Here is a 20539-nt window from a genome sequence, read left to right as displayed (position 1 = left end):
ACTGCGCATGGGTTAGCAGTGGCTATGATTGCACGCTTTACTATCTACAAATACTACATTGTTGTGTAATACTCATTATTCATAATTGAGCTCGATGCAGATAAATTAGCGGTTCCGGACAATTGGCAACAGAAAATTGGTAACTGGGACAATTGGCCACAGAAAATTGGTAATAGGAACAATTCGCCACAAATAGACAATTTGCCACGAGTGATTGGAACTGTGCCTCAATTCTGAGTTTTCTTCAACATTATATTGCTGCACCAATCCATCGGTCTGAAGCCGTCTCCAGAAAAACTGGGCTAAGTGAAAAAGACAACCAGCTAACTTAACTCCGTCAAATTCAGTTTTGATTACGTTTATAACAGTTACTTCGTAATCAATAGATATGAATCTTGGGTTTAATTGATTTTCAAAACGTCGCCCTACTTCTCGTTTCAATACTCGAAAGAGTGTTTCATACGCCTCCCTGGTTTTCCGTTCCATCAGCGTCATTACTACAGGCATTCATTCCCCTTGTAAATTGACATGTATAGTGTAAAGTTGCAGCAAGATTGAAGGAACGGACATAAAGGTCCCGTCCATTATCCAAAAATGGGACCGTAACAATTTATTTAAATGTGATTATTAGTGGCAAATATGATAACATTCACGTTGTCCTCCGGTTCAAAATACAGCAACCACCTTTCTCCTTGTACGGTCTTAGTGTATCTGTCTGCTATAACGTTCAGTTCGTCAATATTCCTTGGTTCAGCTGGTAGGTGCAGCTTCCTGGCACGGCGCAGTTTTTTAATACATGGTTTCTTCGGTAGATTCACATTGGCTTTGCTTGCAATACGCTATAACTCATTTTGAATAAAGACAGACGTTGATTCTCGGGAAGTTCCCGCCCTTGCCTTCATGTTCTCTACACATTCCTTTGCCTTAATCCTTCCCCAGTCTGCAGAATGATTCTTGTATTCACACGGTTCTTTGACGACACTGCTTCCACCTTCTGATAACGTGACTGTTGCATTACACCCGCCACGCATGTCACAGCGCCAAACAACTCCATTCTTATTTTCCCTAAGTCTCGTGTACATGTAGCCAAGATATATTAATTTGTCAAAGCCTCTTTCTGATTTTATGAAGCGAATTTCTTTCGCCATAATTCCGAATTAGTTTACAGCTTCTGGATTTGTCTTGTATTACCACAGAAATATAATATAAATTGTTGCGAATTTGAGTATTGCCTTGATATATTACAAGTTGTAGCGAATTTTAGTATATGGCCAATTGCCTTTCATACGAAGTTTAATGTGTGGCTAATTGTCTTTGATACGAATTTCAATTATGTGGCTAGTTGCCTCTGTGGCGAATTTTCTGTGGCGAGTTGACCCCTACCCATAAATTAGTTGTTTTAGTACAGGAAATATAATTAATATTTGAGGAGAAAAATTCGCTCCGGCGCCGGGGATCGAACCCGGGTCCTTGGTTCTATGTACCAAGCGCTCTGACCACTGAGCTACGCCGAATTCAATCCACAGCACCGGATCGAATCTTCCTCCTTCAATGTTTGCCTTTGTGGCCTGACTCCAAGTTAGGCATATATGTTGACGTATATGTCCAATGTCAACTGCCATTATATTAGGAGCGCAGTCAGCTGAGTGACTTGCTTGGCCGGAATTCCGCAGTTAAGTGCACAGTAATCTGTACAGACATATGCACTGCAGCTAATCTATAATACAGGAAATATAGCCTACGTACTGTAAAATCTTTGAAACAATATCACGACAATAATGTGGTTTTTAAAATTATGTGAGAAATTGCAAATGAGATGAAAGCACCAGGTGAATAATAATACTGAAAATAATAATTTGTAGTAGGCCTACTTCTCTGTTCTATACTATCACTCGTTATTGATTTAATATACTGTATTATTTTTCTTTAATTTGAGTCGTGAATTAGTCCAATGACGTTTGTGCACTACATTAGTAGTATCTGATTTTAAGACTCTTTCAATCGTATAGATTTTTAGGCGTATAGCGTCCTTAAGAAATAATAACCAAATACAATAGAAATTTTCATATAGCCAGTCCTCTTTCATTGACGCCATTTTCTAGCCTAGGCCAGCTTTCCCAACCCACACAGCCAGCAAATCAGTTGTCGCGAGCAGACAGTTTTAAGCTGTTGTGAGGCGTTGTAAAGCAAAACGTAGCGCCATGCCGCGTCGCGTCGCGTCTGATTCTGTGTGCACACGCCCTAAGTATTGTTGGTCTCTGGGACTTCACTGATGCAAAAAATATAGTTTGATGAGTCATGAAAATTCAGTCTATGTAAATGTTTTGCATTATAGTTAAGACCAGTTGCTTATCTGAATAGGTTTCCGTAGGGCATTAGGAATCAGAAACTGGATACATTAGGTACTAGAGATGAACAAATCTAACTGCCGCTCTCGCTCGGTGTGTTCGTTTCTCTTGTTTTTCGAGTCTCGTCTCGTAACTTTCGTGCGCTTCGAGTCTCGCTCATCATTCTCGAAATAGCATTCGCCGTGGTAATATTTCGTAACTTTCAATAACATACATCATTGAAATAAATAACATTAGAGATGTTTAATTGATACAAAAAACACAAAAAAATTTCACAGTTGTCAACAGATTCTTTTTATATTATCAGTTATTACCTGTGGTGTCATAAATAGAAATAAAATTCTAAAATAAATTTGCATTTCTGAGAAACATAAAACATAATGTCCACACATGTGGAGTAACGGTCAGCGCGTCTGCGAAACCAGGTGGCCGGGGTTCGATTCCCGGTCGGAGCAAGTTACCTGGTTGAGGTGTTTTCCGGGGTTTTCCCTCAACCCAATATTAGTAAATGCTGGGTAACTTTCGGTGATGGATCCCGGACTCATTTCACCGGCATTCTCACCTTCATCTCAGTCAGAAGCTAAATAACCTGCGATGTTGATAAAGCGTTGTAAGATAACGTACTAAAATAAAAAAGTAAAACATAATGTTAAATAAAGCGTTAATATGTTTTACTTGAGATTGTTAGAGAAGGCCGTATGGCCTTAAATCTGTCAGGTTAAATAAACCATTATTATTATTATTATTATTATTATTATTATTATTATTATTATTATTATTAAATATTAAAATTTTACTCCATTGTCGTGTTTAAATATATTCAGTCCTATTCTACGAAATCAGATCGCACTAACAGCATTTTTGTCGCTGAAATTTCATGACCTCTACAGTACGTGGCTTTATTGTTGCTGATATATAAATACATTCATTTTCGATTCTACGCAATTAAAGTAAAAGGCTGAGTGACATTTAGACGATTTGTATATTCGCTATGGCTCCAGAAACATTACACATATGCATGGCTCGCTATGTTCACAGAGATAGCCTCATATTAATGTTGTGTTTTATTTAACGACGCTCGCAACTGCAGAGGTTATATCAGCGTCGCCGGATATCCCGGAATTTTGTCCCGCCGGAGTTCTTTTACATGCCAGTAAATCTATTGACATGAGCCTGTCGCATTTAAACACACTTAAATGCCATCTACCTGGCCCGGGATCGAACCCGCAACCTTGGGCATAGAAGGCCAGTGCTATACCAACTCGCCAACCAGGTCGACACCTCATATTAAAGTGGAAAATGACTCAACTTACAAGTTTACAATTTTCACGTCCTGGACTAATTATTGGTTTTATTTCTTACATCAATTTTATATTTGTTCGAAATTATTTTTATTTTCACCATAGAGCAATTTTGAAATTAGATAAGACAAAACAAGGAAATGTGTTAATATTTGGATTGACATGCATATATATATATATATATATATATATATATATATATATCGTCGGTTTCTTGGTAAAAGTGACCAAGTCCAAAATGCAAAATTGTTGGGAAAAGGCATTTAAAGGTTTAATTATCCGTCCAAAGATAACTGTACTTCTTTAGATGTTAGTAATAAGTTATTTTGAAGGTAAATGTGCTATTTTATTAGTTTTTAATATAAAATTATGCTTTTAATTTGCATAATGCTTGGAAGTCTTGGAATGTGACTTGGTCACATTTAGCAAGAAACCGACGATATATATGTGTGTGTGTGTGTGTGTGTGTGTGTGTGTGTGTGTGTGTGTGTGTGGAATTAAAAGGGAATACCCTCGAAATATGCATATATGAAAAATAAAGTTGGCTCCATTCGAGCGTAAAAATAATTATAGGAAAAGATCCATTTTTACTTCTTCAACATGCGAGTTCAATAAAAACGTGCAATTGTATAAAGTTCCGCGGTCTAGTCGTGACCATCAACTCATTATTTCAATACTATGTATCCAAAACGGTGCTCCCTGTTGCAGTATTGTGACTGACATACAGGCTGATTCACGAGGAAAGGTAAACAATTTGTGATACCATATCTTAGGCCATTTTAAGTGAAAAATTTCGCATGAACATAGGTCTGTTTTCGAACGATGACGGAGCTAGATGCATTTTTTTCTGTTAAAATGTCTCGCCTCAGTGTGAACCAGACGTTAACATATGCTGCTGACGTGAGACAAGGTTACCGATCGCAATGAATAAGATTTGAATCCACATTATGAGCGATGTGGAGAGAAGTTCATTCACATGTCAAACCGGGTGATGGGGCATTACAAATGTTCAATCGTCTGCCCTTGTCTGATGTAATGACACAGAACCGGCATATAATACAATAATCATCATCATCATCATCATCATCAGCCTTCAAGTGTTAGACCCCAGTGGATCTGTTACGGTCTCTTGCCAGCGTTTCCTAGGTCTTCCTAAATTTCTTCGACCTCTTGGCACATACGACAAAATCAGCCTGGGCCATCTAGAGCGATCCATCCTCTTGACATGTGTCTGCCACTGAAGCCTGTATTGCTGGAGATAATGGACAATAGAGTCAATTTTTATTTCCTTCATAATATCTACGTTTCGATTATGGTCGAGAAGGGAGTATCCAGCAGTTTTTCGCATGAATCTCATTTCGGCAGTTGTTAGCAGTCTTTCGTCAGATTTGCTTAGTGTCCATGCTTCACTGCCATTAGCCAAAACTGGTCGTGCGAGAGTTTTGTAGATTTTCAGCCGTGTATGTCTTTGTACTTGGGAAGGTTTGAATACACTGTTGATGGTTCGAGCAACTTTTAGAAATTTTGATATTTTGTTGTCTATATCTTCATCATCAGTGATGTATGATAGATTAATACATAGTATCACTTATCAGTGCACAGCAGTTCAATCATACAGGTAGTTATCGGAAGTGTTAAGTTGTGTTTTTCAAGATGCCTCATAAATTTTAGACGGCAGAATACACCGATATTGTGTATGTGTTTGGTTTGTACGATGGAAGTTCCTTGCATGCCGTCGCTGAATATGAACGACGCTTTCCGAACAGAAGGGTAACATATCGAAGAGTATTTACTGTCTTTGGGGTTGGATGAAAGACTTGGCATACTAAAGGAAGGTGGAAACGAGAGAGGCGCTAATCGACCGTATTTTGGATGCTGCATGCCGCATAAAGAATAGCCACGAGCAACTCTCCCGAGCGACGAGCGCGATTCACGCTCGAGCGCAACAGTACATTGAAGTAGAAGGAGGTACCTTTGAAAATGTGCGGAAACATCGACCCCGACGTGTAGAATATTAGTTATGTATGCATATGTGAATATAAACCTTAAATTTGTTCATTATCTGCCTCTAAATGCGAGTTAGTACAATGGAATCCCAGAAATTTTGTGGAATCAAAGAGCCATATCTCCGTAACCGTTCGAAAACGGACCCATATTCATATGAACTTTTTCACTCAGAATGACTTCAGAATTCACATGCTAATTTTTTTACCTTTGCTTGTGAATCACCCTGTCTATGACGTCACTATGAGGTGAAGTAGTAAGCTTTGGGGAGACTGGAGAGGCAATCTAGTAGGAAATCTTTGCAGTCTTCAGCGTAATGGCTGAATCGAGGGCATTACATATCCGAGTAATAATATCTATAATATACGACTGTTCGCACTTAACCACTTCCCTGATTAACCCGAATTAACTCGGGTTGCTAACTTGCGTTAACCCGTGTTAACTCGTGTGAGTCCCATTTTCGCTGCTAAGGATTATTATCCCGAATATATACGTTTCCATCATTTCATTAACCTTTTCCTGACTAGATGGCTACAGAAGTTAGTGATATTGCTACATCTGGTGGTGGCATACCTACGTTTGGTATACGATATCTGAAGGCAGGAAGACACCCTTTGACTGTCGAATGGTGGTAATTCATAAGATTTTCGAAAAGTACACCCCGAATGTCCCATCACTCAAGGCATGATGGCCAGGAAAATCGCCCAACCCACTTCGGCTTATAGGTATACATTTTCCAGAAGTTATTCCACGAACTCTGAAGAAGAACAACCCAACTAGACAGGATGCCATGTGTAGTATTGCGAGAGGCTCAAAATTGAAACAAATTCGACACAAGAGTAGATACTACTATCCGGAATGCAATGTGCCACAGTGCGTAATACCCTGCTTTCGAGTCTTTCACACGACAAGCAACATTTAACGCCTTGATAACAGCACTGGTATTGTAGCTCATAAATTAATCCATAAAAAAAACATAAGTTGGTAAATAGTTGAGGAGAAAATCAAAGCGGGACAACTGGAATCAAGGTGCACGAGATAACTCGGGATAATAATTCAGGTATGAATTTATGTCTATTTTATAGTGATTTTTAGTTCTGTAGGAAAATTAGTGATGTACAGTGATTCCGTAATATTAAATGACCTCTATACAAAAATTAAATATATGATACTTTTTGTTTCACAAAATTGATCAAATATATAGTAAGGGAAGAGGTTAAACAATTATCTATAAATATAGATGCTAGCCTTCGGGCTCATCTTCCCTATAAATGAAAATATATCCCTGTGATTTTATCTTGTAAGTAGTTTTGAAACTTTGGAACACGACCGAGAAACTGAAAATATTCTGCTCCAAGCACATCTCATCTTGCTTGCCAAGAATCGAACCCAGTTTTTTTTTATCAGAACTAGATATATTTGCAGTCATTTTAATGAAGAGTTGCTATCGCGGTATCCGCGATTTTCTCTCGGCGATACGCCACTGCCGAGTCTCACGTTACACATGATTTATTCCTCCCCTCCCGGTGTCTGCGAAGTCTGCTTGATTTATGGGGGAGGTTTTGAACAGACAGGCCTACATATTATGCAGGACTGCAAGGCAATGAACAAAAGAAAACTTGGAATGTCACAGGATACATAATAAAAACGGAAGGATTAGATGTAATCGTACATGGGATGTGAACAATAAAACGCGATCACTGACTTAGGAAGATGTTTTATCAAAGTCCAAGGATCGTATCTTGTGCTCTGAATTTAATATCACATGAATTTCTAGGAACGCAAAAGGAAACTGTAGACTGTAAAGAGCTAATACTCTTTTTAACAAGATGGAATTTCTTATGAGGTCAGATAAAATATAAAAGATGCTGGTACTTCACACGAGAAATAGACTACTTAGAGCACATATAGGCCACTTGCTTTTCAAATATGGAGAGTGGCGTCATACCTAATACACGAAAGTAACAATTAAAGTTACACAACACAGAACTGCACGCATTGTATTCTTCACCTGACATAATTAGGAACATTAAATCCAGACGTTTGAGATGGGCAGGGCATGTAGCACGTATGGGCGAATCCAGAAATGCATATGGAGTGTTAGTTGGGAGACCGGAGGGAAAAAGACCTTTAGGGAGGCCGAGACGTAGATGGGAGGATAATATTAAAATGGATTTGAGGGAGATGGGGTATGATGATAGAGACTGGATTAATCTTGCACAGGATAGGGACCGATGGCGGGCTTATGTGAGGGCGGCAATGAACCTTCGGGTTCCTTAAAAGCCATTTGTAAGTAAGTAAGTAAGTAAGTAAGTAAGTAAACAATTAACTCCTGACGGTGAAATCAAAACGTAGCTCAATAAGTAGATGAAAAATTATTATCTTATAGACGAGGCTTATAAACTTGCATATTTTTTTTATATTCTTAGATGATTAAACACATTCAGGACAACTCATTTCTTCAGCTATTTTAAACCTTATTAAATATAGCCTATGCTAAATAACTAGTACACTCTTTCAATACTAAGGTCACACATAGTCGTATTTTATTGCGTTGTCCTAATGAATGCGGAGTTTTATCGAAAGTTTCGAAAGATCTGTTACTTCCTAATACAAGGTTGTTTCTGATTTATAATAACGAATTTCAATGACGTCGTGTGCGTCAGGAGTCACATGAGAGCTGAACTGTGGCGCGAGGTGACAGACCAGTAGTGAGTGGTTTCATGGTCAGAGTGCACGGGGACTCACAGCAGAGTCATTACGACCCTTTCCAATGCCAAGTACAATTAAGTGAAAATAAAAGAAGCCTCCATTAAACGAAGTTTTGTTATTTCCAAGAAAGGCACCTTCTGTGTATTTAATAAGATTGGTAAAGCTCGAATGGAATAATTTGTATCATCTCGTGAGGTGCGACGACTTGAGACGGGGGTGGATTTGCTTGCTTTTTCCACTCTGTAATTAATACCATCAGAACTTAGGCAGTCTTATTAGGCACACACAAGATGCCTTTCTTGGACATAACGAAATGACGTGTTTTGCAGGCTCCTATGAATTTGACGTAACTGTACTTGGCATCGAAAAGGGTTGTTATGTACCCCTCCCAAAAAGGCTCGATTTTCTTGGGCATTGCTACTGTGATACACCGTGCACTCTGTTTATGAAATCACTCACTACTGCTCTGTCACCTCTCACAGCAATTCAGCTGTCGGTGTGATTCCTGACGTACACGACGTCATTCAAAATTCGTTACCAGAGATCGGAAACAACCCTGTAGAGATTGAAATACACTGTAGCTGTGTAGTATGGACTCGCGTTACGGAATGTGCGCTGGTTCGAGTCCTCATGGGCAGGAAATTCCTTCATGAAATTTCGGCCATTGTATGGGACCGGTGTCCAGCCAGCATGAATTTGGGGAGCTGCGATAGGCATCGAAATTCGATTACAGAAACCAGCTGTAATGGCTGGGAAGATCATCGTGCTAATCAAACAATATGTCCGTTCTTGTTGGATCATCTTTCAACTCTTATATGGTGTCTGAAAATAAGGCCATCTGCCGGCAGGTCGGCCTTGGCCCTCCATAGGCTGCTGTACCACGGATTTATTATATTTCTTTGTAGTATATGGCCGATATTTAATTCAACAAAGCAAGGTTTTATTGCCGAAGATTCGTGAGATAATATGGTGGAAGACAGTGTTGTGAAATACATCTTCACTAATGACTTAATTCTGTGGACATTGTAAGTTAAAATAAAAATGTACATGTTATAAGCAGCTTCACAGTTCTCGACAATCTCTTACGCAAGCCCGACGATTTCGCTAGCTTCAAATCTCTATCAAAAGCAGAATTAGTAAGCCTACCCACGTTGTTCAGAGATAGCGACAGCTGTGCATGCACACTCTGAATGCAGCTAAAAAGTGTAGCATGCGCCAGATATCTATAAAGAGTTTCGTCTGCCTGGGTGGCGCAGTCGGTAAAATGCTAGCCTTCTCTCTCCGAGGTTGCGGGTTCGATCTCTGCCATTGTCGATGGCATTTAAATGTGCTTAAATGCGACATGCTCATGTCAGTAAATTTACTGGCATGTAAATTTACTGCGGTAAAGATTTCTGGCAGACCGGTGACGCTGACATAATCTCGGCAGTTGCGAACGTCGTTAAATAAAGCAATTTTAATTTTAAATTTTTAAGAAAGTTATGAGCACGAACAATGTTGTATGTATGTTTAGTCAGCAGTCCGAAGACTAGTTGGAACCTCATAAGTGACACCAATAAGTCATTACTAATGAAGCAACTATGCCAGGCGATAATGAAGTGTGGCCAGTTTCTTTCCCTCTCCATTGCTTACATTGCTGACTAGTAGATGGATGGATGGATGGATGGATGGATGGATGGATTGGATGGATGGATGGATTGGATGGATGGATGGATGAATTTATTGAGCAAAATTATACATACAGATCTATATTATCAGAATTTTCTCTTAAATCTAATACACGGGTCTTCTGACCGTACGTGCCACGTAAAACAAGTCCTATTTTGTAGGTCACCCTCTCATCTATGATTAGATCCAACCACTCTCTAAAAGAACAGACAAATTAAAATGATAATGGCGCAAACAAAACACATTATATAATATGTCCTAACCTAAAACAGACATAAAATTGTTTGAGTAGTTACCATGATCCCTTCGTCAGTTCGCATCACAAACTTCAACAGCTGAATTTCTAAACTGTCTCGCCTTCAAGAGGAACAATCCAGTCTTTTGTTCCCATTCTCTATTCCCCATAAGGTCAAGACATGCAAGCGAACTCCTATTCTGACTTAGCATCGAGGGAGGTAGATATTTTATCCAGATATGTTCCGATTCGTCACACTGGAATAAAAAATGTCTCCAGGAGTCCTTTTCTCCGCACAGTGGACAAAGGCGCTCTCCTTCGTTAACAATTTTATTACCCTTCCATGCCCCCAATCTTAGACACGCTAAACCTGCTCTACTGTCTTTGTTACAAGAATTTATGTAGTCACACCTCCCCCAGTTAAGCATGAGATCTGATTGTAAATGTAGTTGACTAGTAACAGATCACTAATCAGACTTGTGTGTATGCAACAATTGTTCTAAGACATCGTCAAGTGAGATAGATTTATCAGACAGAGGTAATCAAATAATGTATACCACGAGAATATACAAGCTTCTTATGTATTAAACATTTAGAGTCGGTAATACGTTTCACACCACAAACCGAGTACTAGGATAACATATTCATAATCTAATTGACTTCATAAAGTTTACAAAACTGCCTATGTGTTTTTTTTTTCAATTGTTTTTCATGCACCAATTATTTCCGCTGTATTTAAGTGTCTTGTGCGTTCTGTATAATAAGTGAATCGACTTGGACATTCTGACGATCATTAAGCTTTGAAAATTTGAACGTCAGTGTTTGTATATCTTTTTTATATTTATATGTGCTATCTGATATGATGGAAGAGAAGGCCATATGGTTTCATCCTGTCAGATTAAATGAATGAATGAATGAATTGTTAAAGCCAGATATTTCTGTCGCCTTTGTTACAACAGTTATAGATTTTTAGGGGGCGATTAGAAAAAAATATGTCTCTTGTATTTTCAAAATTTTGGCTGATATGATTGCAGAATTCATGGTTGACATAACGCTTCTGAATTTAAGACTATCGAAATAGTACATTATGCAACGAGCCTATAATGGTGGTAATTAAGACGCCAGTATGTATGTTTATGAAACGAGCGCAAGCGAGTTTTGTAATTTTCATACGAGCGTCTTAATTACCACTATAGGCAAGTTTCATACGACTTTTTATGCTCGACCATATTTCTAACTTCAAATTATTCATAAGTATTCATGTTATGGTTAGTAAGTGAGGAGCGGAACTGACCTTCTAAATTGTGAAATGTGCGCAGACGCGAAAGTATTGATTTTTTCCGAGGAACAAATATCATTGACCTTGATATAATCTAGAGAATAACATGAAGATTAGTTTTGATATAACCTAGAAATTGATTTAGAATTGAAAACGAGATTAAAAATTGAATTTCTTTGAATATTATTTACAATTAACGCTAATTATTATAGTAACAGAACATAACCTTCTGCGACAGTTTTGGATATCCAGCCTCCGTGACTTTTCGCTAGTTGTCTTTCGATTGCATATCCGAGAATAATCGATACTTGCTCTTTTATAATGCTACAATGGTGAGTTCTCATTGGCTGAACAACTGAACTATAATGAATAGGTGTACTTTAATGAGGTGCGTTAAAGGGCTACTACCAGGTGTATAATTACTACATTTCGGCATGGTCGAGCATAAAGAGAATTGATGACATCAATGTTGTTTGGGTAAAAGGGTTTATCCCCTAAAAGATAATAAGTTTCAGAATAAAAAAAAATAAAAATTTAACACATTATTATTATTATTATTATTATTATTATTATTATTATTATTATTATTATTATCAGTTAGCGAACATATGTGAAATGTAAACATTAAAGGCCTCCCCAAACAGACGCGATACGGAATGCGTTACGATAGAGTTACGATTTCGCCATAACGCAATATCGCACTATCGCGAAGAGGTGCCCAAATTGGCGCGTCCGCGATATACGATATTCTAACGTCCCCAGCCAATCAGATTATCGTAATGGGTGACCACATATGCGGATTTTAGTTTTCCAGCCACATCGCAAAGACCAGTTACCTTCAGCAGGTGTATATCACTTGTGCTCACAGATTGCGATTTCGGATTACTTGTAAACGAACGTGGAATTTTTTATTGAGTTCGTAAAGGAAAATCCGTGGCATGGAAAAGGAGAAGAAATGGAAGGAAATAGCTACAAAGTTAGATGCAAACAATAAGTGCAATTATTTATTTATAATTTGACGTCATACTGGCTTGCAGACTTACGCGGGGTTTAAGCTAGAAAATAAATAACTGTCGCAAAAATGCACAAATGAAAAAAAAAATATTTGTGCAAATTGCAAAATGCTTGTACAATATTATAAATAATTGTGCAGAAATATAAAATTGATTAAATATATGGAAACAACAAGTTATGTAATTTGTTTGTCGGAGTTTTATTACTTTCAATATCTTACCACACTCTAGATATACTATGTAAGTAAATCATTAGACGTAGGTATGGTTAGAATAAATTACTACTGAATTTACTTCACATTAAAATTCGTTATTTTATGGGTACTCTAAACCAGCCGTGGCGAAAATGTAATCGTGCGCCGAGCCACTGTGTAACCTGCAACGTGCACAGCACCTATGGAGGGAGGCGGACACCCGAAGGGGAAGGGAAGCAACTGTCTGACTTATTACCGGATTTTCATTTTCCTTATGTCAAGCACTTAAATATAATTTTATATAGGTCTAGTACAAGGCTACAAATTAATGTGTAGTACGTGTAACGAAGAAAGAAATGAAAAAGAAAGCATAGGACACATTTTCACAACCTAAATTTAAGTGTCTTCAGAATGTCTCTGAGACAGAGTTTCAAAATCAGGAATTACGTCACTTACTGACAGTCGTGGTTGATCACGAAGGTATTTGTCTGTCAGTCGTGATCTAAATTTGGTTTCTACTATTTTCATTGTTGAAAATAATTTTTTACAGACGTAAGTTGTAGCGAACATGGCTTCAACAGAGCAAACGAAAGAACGAAGCTTCGGATATTTATTCTTTGGCAAAGATTTGAAAAGTTCAACATTTGTCAAGTCCTTACATCTAGGTTTCATTTAACATCACATTGTAAATCTGTGAGTTGAAATTGAAGAGCTAACCGCATTATTTGTACATCTGCTGAAAAAGGATCTATGTACAGAGATGATAATAATAATAATAATAATAATAATAATAATAATAATAATAATAATAATAATAATAACCCTTTTAATGTTTCATGAGTGACATGTAGTATAATGTCGTTTTGTGTTATAAAACCTTTTTCCTCGTAATGTATGTGAACAAATCATACATTTAATATTCTCATCATATTGTCAGCAAAAAAATGGCGTCCTCCCGTCCTACTTGAAACTTTCGTTTTTGTAGAGCTACACGGTTTCGAGAGAGACATTGCGACGATACGCCACTCGCAGGTCAGAGACAAATACAAATGGAACGGAGTTTGACTCGGTGAGTGAGAGGGTGGGGGTTGGAGGAGGTAGGAAGCAAGAGAAATGCACAGCTATCATTGTGATCCACAATGAGCTCGTGAGTTACATTTTCGCCACGGCTGCTCTAAACATTGAAATTCTTTACTAGCAGGCTCTTCAAGGTTAGCAGAATGCTAACTATTTTTACTGAAAGGCGGTTTCTAATTCCAGTTTTTACAAGATTCGTGCAATTAAATCCTCGCTCACAATTTACAGTATGCGATGGAATTATATAAATCAATTAGAAGAAATTGTTCACTTAACTTACAGGAATTGCACCAACTCTTTGAAATCAATTTCTGAACATCTATTGCTCAATACTTTTTTTTAACATGCCCATTCTATGATGTCATTAGCATTTCATTTAAATTCAAATTAGTTCATACACATCTCTGATTTCATTTTCTCTATTACCATCTTCGTTTCTGAACTCCAATGTGGTTGTCGCATTTTTACAGATTTACATTCAACGTTTATTATATTTTTTAGAAGTGGAGTTGCAAAATGCGACTGTGGCTTAAACCCTGGATTTACGTCTACAGTAGTTTCATTTTTAAGCCGTTCGACTGAAGTAGGCTGCAAATTTTCCAGCTAAAAGCACAATGGAATGTTTCTTCAAATATGTGAAGTAAGTTGACCCAGCGCTGTCAGAACACTTGATGGTGACGTGTTTCCCATCTATGGCGTCAACACGGTTTGGAAAAACCGATTTTTTCTTCAAATCGTTGAGCTCAACTTTCCCATAGTCGTCTTGAAGGCTATGGCATGAATTCAGATCTCATGTTTTCTCACATAGCTGCACAAACTTTCATCACAGTTGCACTAATGGTTGAAAACCAACCCCAAAACTATGGCCTGTTGGTGTACAAACTATCTCCAGTCGCTAAAACTCTGAAAGAAGAAGAAAAACATATTAACACTGTGATAGGACAAAATCAAACATAAATAATTGGTAGGCTACCTTTTTTACTTTCAGCCGATGCTGTGAAAAATAGATGGGAAAACATGAGAGATTGTTATTTTTGTTATTTAGAGCAAAAAATCGCTGACAATGAAGATCAAGGTGAAACACAATATGATTTTCTTCAAAGAAGTTTTGCTGATTTAAATTAAGCGAACTTATATTTTTCATGTTTATATTACCGGTTCTTCCACTTTTTGATTCATTATTTTTTGTTTAAAATGTAGGCCTAAGCATTTAAACTGTTCACACTCCACAAATTTGTTTTTCATAGTTTCAGATGTAATTAAATTTCATTTTGTGTTTATTTCTTGTATATTCAGGAAGTATACTTCATATGTTATTCTTTTTATAGAAAGTCAGTATTAAATTTGCATATTTTTATGACTGGTAACTGATTTGGGTCGTTAAGCTATATTAAATATGTTTCTTACATACATTACTGTGTTTCACTTATCTTATTGCGATTGCAAGTCATTTTTCGGGTGGGTTCGAGCTACGCCAATTAATATGCTTCTTCGTTATGTCTTCCGTTACTTTACCCAGAATCTCGTCAAAACATTGAGCTCTCATCCTGAAATATATATAAAAATGTTTTTCATCTCTAATTAGTTGTTGAACTAAGATATAAAATTAATCTTTTTCTTCCCTTGTGGCATTTAATTCGTGAATCCAGAACCTCCTGCAACAAAAAGAGCAAATTAAAAAAAAATAAAGTTTATAATCGGGTATGCGTACTTGTTATTTATTTCACGTTCTTGGCAAAGAAAAGCTAAATCATCACTCTATACCTTTTTATATTGTTTACCTTAACCATACATGACTACCATGGACTTACCTTCGCCTGCTTTGCCTGCGACGATTCTCATCCAAGAAAGAGAAGTTCCTCTTCCTCTGAAGATGAATCCATAAATGCCACACTTCAACCCAGCATCAAAATAAACGCGTGGCGTTCTCGCGATCTACATCTCCGGGAGAATAGAACGCAAAATCGTCGCGTTCTACTTGCTGCGATAATAACGCATATCGCGTGTGTGTGAACACAAACATTGAACGCAATGAAAACATTTATCGCAAAATCGTAACGCTATCGTAACGCATTCCGTATCGCGTCTGTTTGGGGGAGCCTTAAAGCTATATCTTCATGGTTTATAATTAAAATGTAAGTAAATACATTAATTACAATTATAGTAAAAAGTGAAATTTAAAAAGTGATCGTTAAGCCTTGTTACCTGAAAAACCAACTATATTTTTCTCCTCGATCTCTCTCACATAGGGAATGAGCATGCTGAAGTTACTTTCTGAGAAAATTATTATGCTTTTTTGAGAATATTAAGACATGTATCACTGGAAAATCTAATTCCCTGTATGGAGTTCTCGGGCGCGAATTTCTGATCTGTTCTCAAATATAGACGGCACATAAAGATCAACAAGAACGCACAATGTTTGCCACAACTCCCAGTTGAGCTAACCATAGATTGATTCTCGGCCTACAGCATGAAAAACCTATTCAATCAGTGGGCATCCAGTTAACAGTGAGCACACATTTTTTCACACAATTCTGATTGGTATTTCAATATTAAAACTTCCAATAAATTTTCACGCCTGCATGGAATGAGGTATTATTAAATGAGTTAAATTTTAAACCGAAACAAATAACAGGCAGAAAAAGATATTTTCTCTATAAAACAGTATTTTGTTTATGTTGAACTGTTGTTTGAATATTTGCCTCGGGGTTTAAATGTTTGTGGTGTGGTTGCATATGTTATTTAAAAATATACAGCGATGGGAGTTCATATAAGTATCGTTGATTTGAAAACCGAGAGAAATGTATTTTGCACAAAAAAATATTATACTTCTGATTGAATGAAGGCAATAAAATGCAGATGGCATTGATAGGAATTTGTCATATATGTTAGGAATAGAGTAAATATAACCAGAATTTATTTCTACCTTACAAAATTTCTCCGTGAAATCTTTATTATGAAATCAAAATAAAAGTTAAAAATTACATTTTAAAAAATTCTAGGACTTCGTAACTCGATAGCAGACTTAAACCTAGATTCATTTCTGGATTTCTCTATTAATACCATTCTGTTTTACATGAATAGAACTACGCGGTACGAAATTCGTTACGATCGAACATTAAATCGGACATACATATATGACAATATTACATTGATGATTGAGGTTTGGATGAAGTAGATGTATCAGGATACGCATCCTTGATCCGTCAGTTTTGTTTCAAAACATTAACTAGTTGTTGCGTGTATTTCAGCTAAGGCAGGCCTGCACAAGATTTGCTCTCTCCCAGCCGGCTCACAGCTCATGAGCGGAATGCAGATATTAGATGCGCTCTGTATAAGGGTGGACTGGAAGAAGGGGTGATCTCGTACAAAATATACACAAAAGGAAGTACTAGTACGAGTGTTTATGAAAAGAATGCCCGTTCAGTGTTCGCAAAACTATCTTGGATTATTATTAATTAATGAATAAATATTTATTTTACAGAAATAATAGAAATTATATAGCTACTTATATTTACAATATTACTTTGTTATATTTTTAATTATCAGTATATCAAAGCAAGGTTTTATGCTTTTGGCAGCTGAAAGGAACAGTAGCTTACCGATCGTAATGAAACATCAGTTACAGATGTTCGATATCTGCCTTTATTAAAGTTGATTATAGAAAACTGTTGCTCACAAATATAAATGTTGAGCCAGACATAGCAATCATTTTCACATCCAGCGTGTGTAGTCGTGGATATTATTGCTAATGTTTAGTCTTGTAAAACTCAACCCACTAGATAACTGAGTAGTCGTTTCCCTCTCCTCCTCCTATAGCAAGTCTATGTCGTTCTCCTCTCCGTTTCGGCGAGAGGTAAACACGGCTCTCCCGCTCCGAAGGAGCGCGCGCGCTCGTTGAGCGCTTGTTGTGCAGGTATGAGCGCTCTTTCGAAGGTAGAGTTTTAGCTACTGTAATGGTTTAGTGTTTACTTAGTCTGTAGCAAGTCAAGGCCCTATCACATAAAGCTATACAGCCTATCCTGATCCATCTACTTTATCCGAAACTTATTTATCACATATTCTCCTAGGTATTGGATCTATCTCTGTGTCCACACCTGTGGAGAAACGGTCAGCGCGTCTGGCCGTGAAACCAGCTGGCCCGGGTTCGAATCCCCGCCGGGGCAAGTTACCTGGTTGAGGTTTTCTCCGGGGTTTTCCCTCAGCACAATAAGAGCAAATGCTGGGTAACTTGCGGTGCTGAACCCCGGACTCATTTCACCGGCATTATCACCTTCATATCATTCAGACGCTGAATAACCTAGATGTTGATACAGCGTCGTAAAATAACCCAATGAAATAAAAAATCTATCTCTGTGGCTGAGAAGGCTGAGGTAGCAGAGCCCACCTATCAATTTCGGCTTCTCGGATGTCACCCTGGCCAATTTTTCGAACTGAAAAAAAACATCGCATATGTAGAGGACAAACAATAAGACAATATAGGTCCAAGTTCAAGGATCCGTCCCGAGTCCTATCCTTGAATAAGCCAAGAAAGCCAACGTTGAGTGACTTAGGGCCGGCATTATAAACGCTCTTTAAACTTTACGTTCAGTTAAAACTGAAGTTTTTCGTTCTGCTTCGTATTATAAACCTTATCTACCAGTTAATCTTCAGTTAACTTGAGTTTAACTTGATCGGCAGTTCTCTGCCATTTAAACTGCAGTTCGAGGCTCAACGTGCAAGATGGCGGTTTCCATAATACACATGGATATTGCAGATGTTTTCCAAGAACTTATGAGTGACGCTCAATATTACTGAACGTCCACGGTGGCCAAGAATTTTTCGAAATAGAGTGCATCACTTTGAAATATACATACGTGAAGATAAGTTTTAAAACACATTGAAACTTTCGAAGAGACAGTCCTAACCTACAGAATTAGGATTATAGTCCTAACCTTGTTTCGAAAAATTGAAACTTGGATACAACATGCGACAGAAAAATGAGAAAGTGCAAAAATATGGGTTTAGGGTTTGAATTTAAAGAGTATTTGAAGAGAAAGATTATTTCTTTTTTATTTTTGAAAATATTCTGTTTAATCTCTGCTCAGTTACTACGTAGTTGCGCTGCGCTATTTTTCCTCTGGTAGTAGGCATACTGAAAACGATAGGAGATTTCGAAGGTGTCTATGTATCTACTATAAACCTATTGCGCATTGTACTGTGTGTGGCAGACAGTGTCCTGGTAAGATTTACTATGGAGCCTGATTTATAAACACACTAATAATATTATCTAATTTTACTAAAATCATAAAAATAATTTTGTTTCACTGAATTCCGTTTACTAAATATTCTAGACCACAATGAAATACGCACACTAATATTATTACTTCATTACTCAGTTGATTCTGTATGGAGGTACGTCACGAATGGTCATGCAAGGTTTAGTTTGGTTGCATTGTGTTTGGGAGTATGACGTTGGTAACCAGCAGCGTTAAGAAACTATTTGAGGTTAAGTCTGACACGCATACTGAACTACGCAGTATTGGTCCTCTTTAGATTTTTTTATGATACTCTCTCTGATATCGAATGAAGATTCTCTAGAAGCGTCGGCTATTTTAAATAAATAATACAATTAAACATTTGCGACAGTCTTCCTTTCTTTCCTAGCAGTAATACCAATCGTATTCCACTACGGTTTAACTTAACCGAGACTCTGTAATACGGCACGTCGAGCTAAACTCACGGTTAGGTTTAACTTAGGTTTAACATAATCTTTAGATTAACCATATTAAAGCGGGCCTTAGAGTTTACATAATATCAGGACTCCAATTAAGATAATGGACAGACAATAATTCCTACTGGCTTTCATTTTGTCATATCTGCATTACGGTAGTTTGATACACACGACATGCGATATGTAATTACATTATTTGAAATTAACATACAGTGCATGTTCTATAAAAGAGGCCTCATTATATAGGTACATTAATTCACTTTAAAACACTAGAGTCCGGCATGTTATTGGCATGATTATTGCGTTGACTTCTAAATTGAATTATAATTATGGTATTGTGGTATTAATTATTATAATAATATGAAGAAGAGAAATATCATAAACAATTAAACCCATTCCTCTAATTATTGAAATATTGCACAAACTAGGTTAATTAACATTATGTTACATTTAAAGTGAAAACTGCAGCACTCTGTTTCGCGTAATGTTGATTAACACTTATCTGTAATAGCAAAATTATACCTCGTTGAAGTGGGGGGGATTTAATAGTACATAATTCGAAGAAGATTTATTTGGAAACGTGTAACCACTGATGTACCGCAGAGCACAATAATTTTAGGGCTGATCTAAGTTTCTGTTTAGGTCATAAGTATCAAGAAGAAAAGTTTGCAATTGAATCGATTATTACTGAAATGTCACATGTCCACTTTTATCACAGATTGAATTATGACCACCATCATATTCTTCTTGGTGCAGCGCACAGTTTGCTGAAGAAAAGGCACAAGTATGTGCTCTCTACCCAATGTTATAGTGTAATGAAGTTTCTGTTTAGTATTTAAAGGGCACGTGTTTAGGACATGTGCCCTGTCAATAATAAACTCTCTTCTTTTCCCATCATTTTTTGCATGATGTACAATATAAAATTTAATGATTCCATTCTTTGTTTACAACAGTTACAAAAGACGCGTAGTTGAACCATTAGGAAAAGGAGTGCC

At 37.2% G+C, this 20539-nt stretch overlaps 1 non-coding gene across 1 annotated transcript; it reads right to left on the bottom strand.

Annotated features, from left to right (window-relative positions):
• Positions 1-1441: 1441 nt before the first annotated feature.
• Positions 1442-1514, bottom strand: TRNAY-AUA (transfer RNA tyrosine (anticodon AUA)). The gene has a single exon. It is a non-coding gene; the product is annotated as a tRNA-Tyr (tRNA).
• Positions 1515-20539: the final 19025 nt, after the last annotated feature.

The sequence above is a fragment of the Periplaneta americana genome, chromosome 10 (assembly GCF_040183065.1).
Source record: "Periplaneta americana isolate PAMFEO1 chromosome 10, P.americana_PAMFEO1_priV1, whole genome shotgun sequence".
NCBI lineage: Eukaryota > Metazoa > Arthropoda > Insecta > Blattodea > Blattidae > Periplaneta > Periplaneta americana.
Note: the sequence above shows the minus strand (reverse complement) of the source record. Positions and strands in the feature narration are given on the sequence as shown.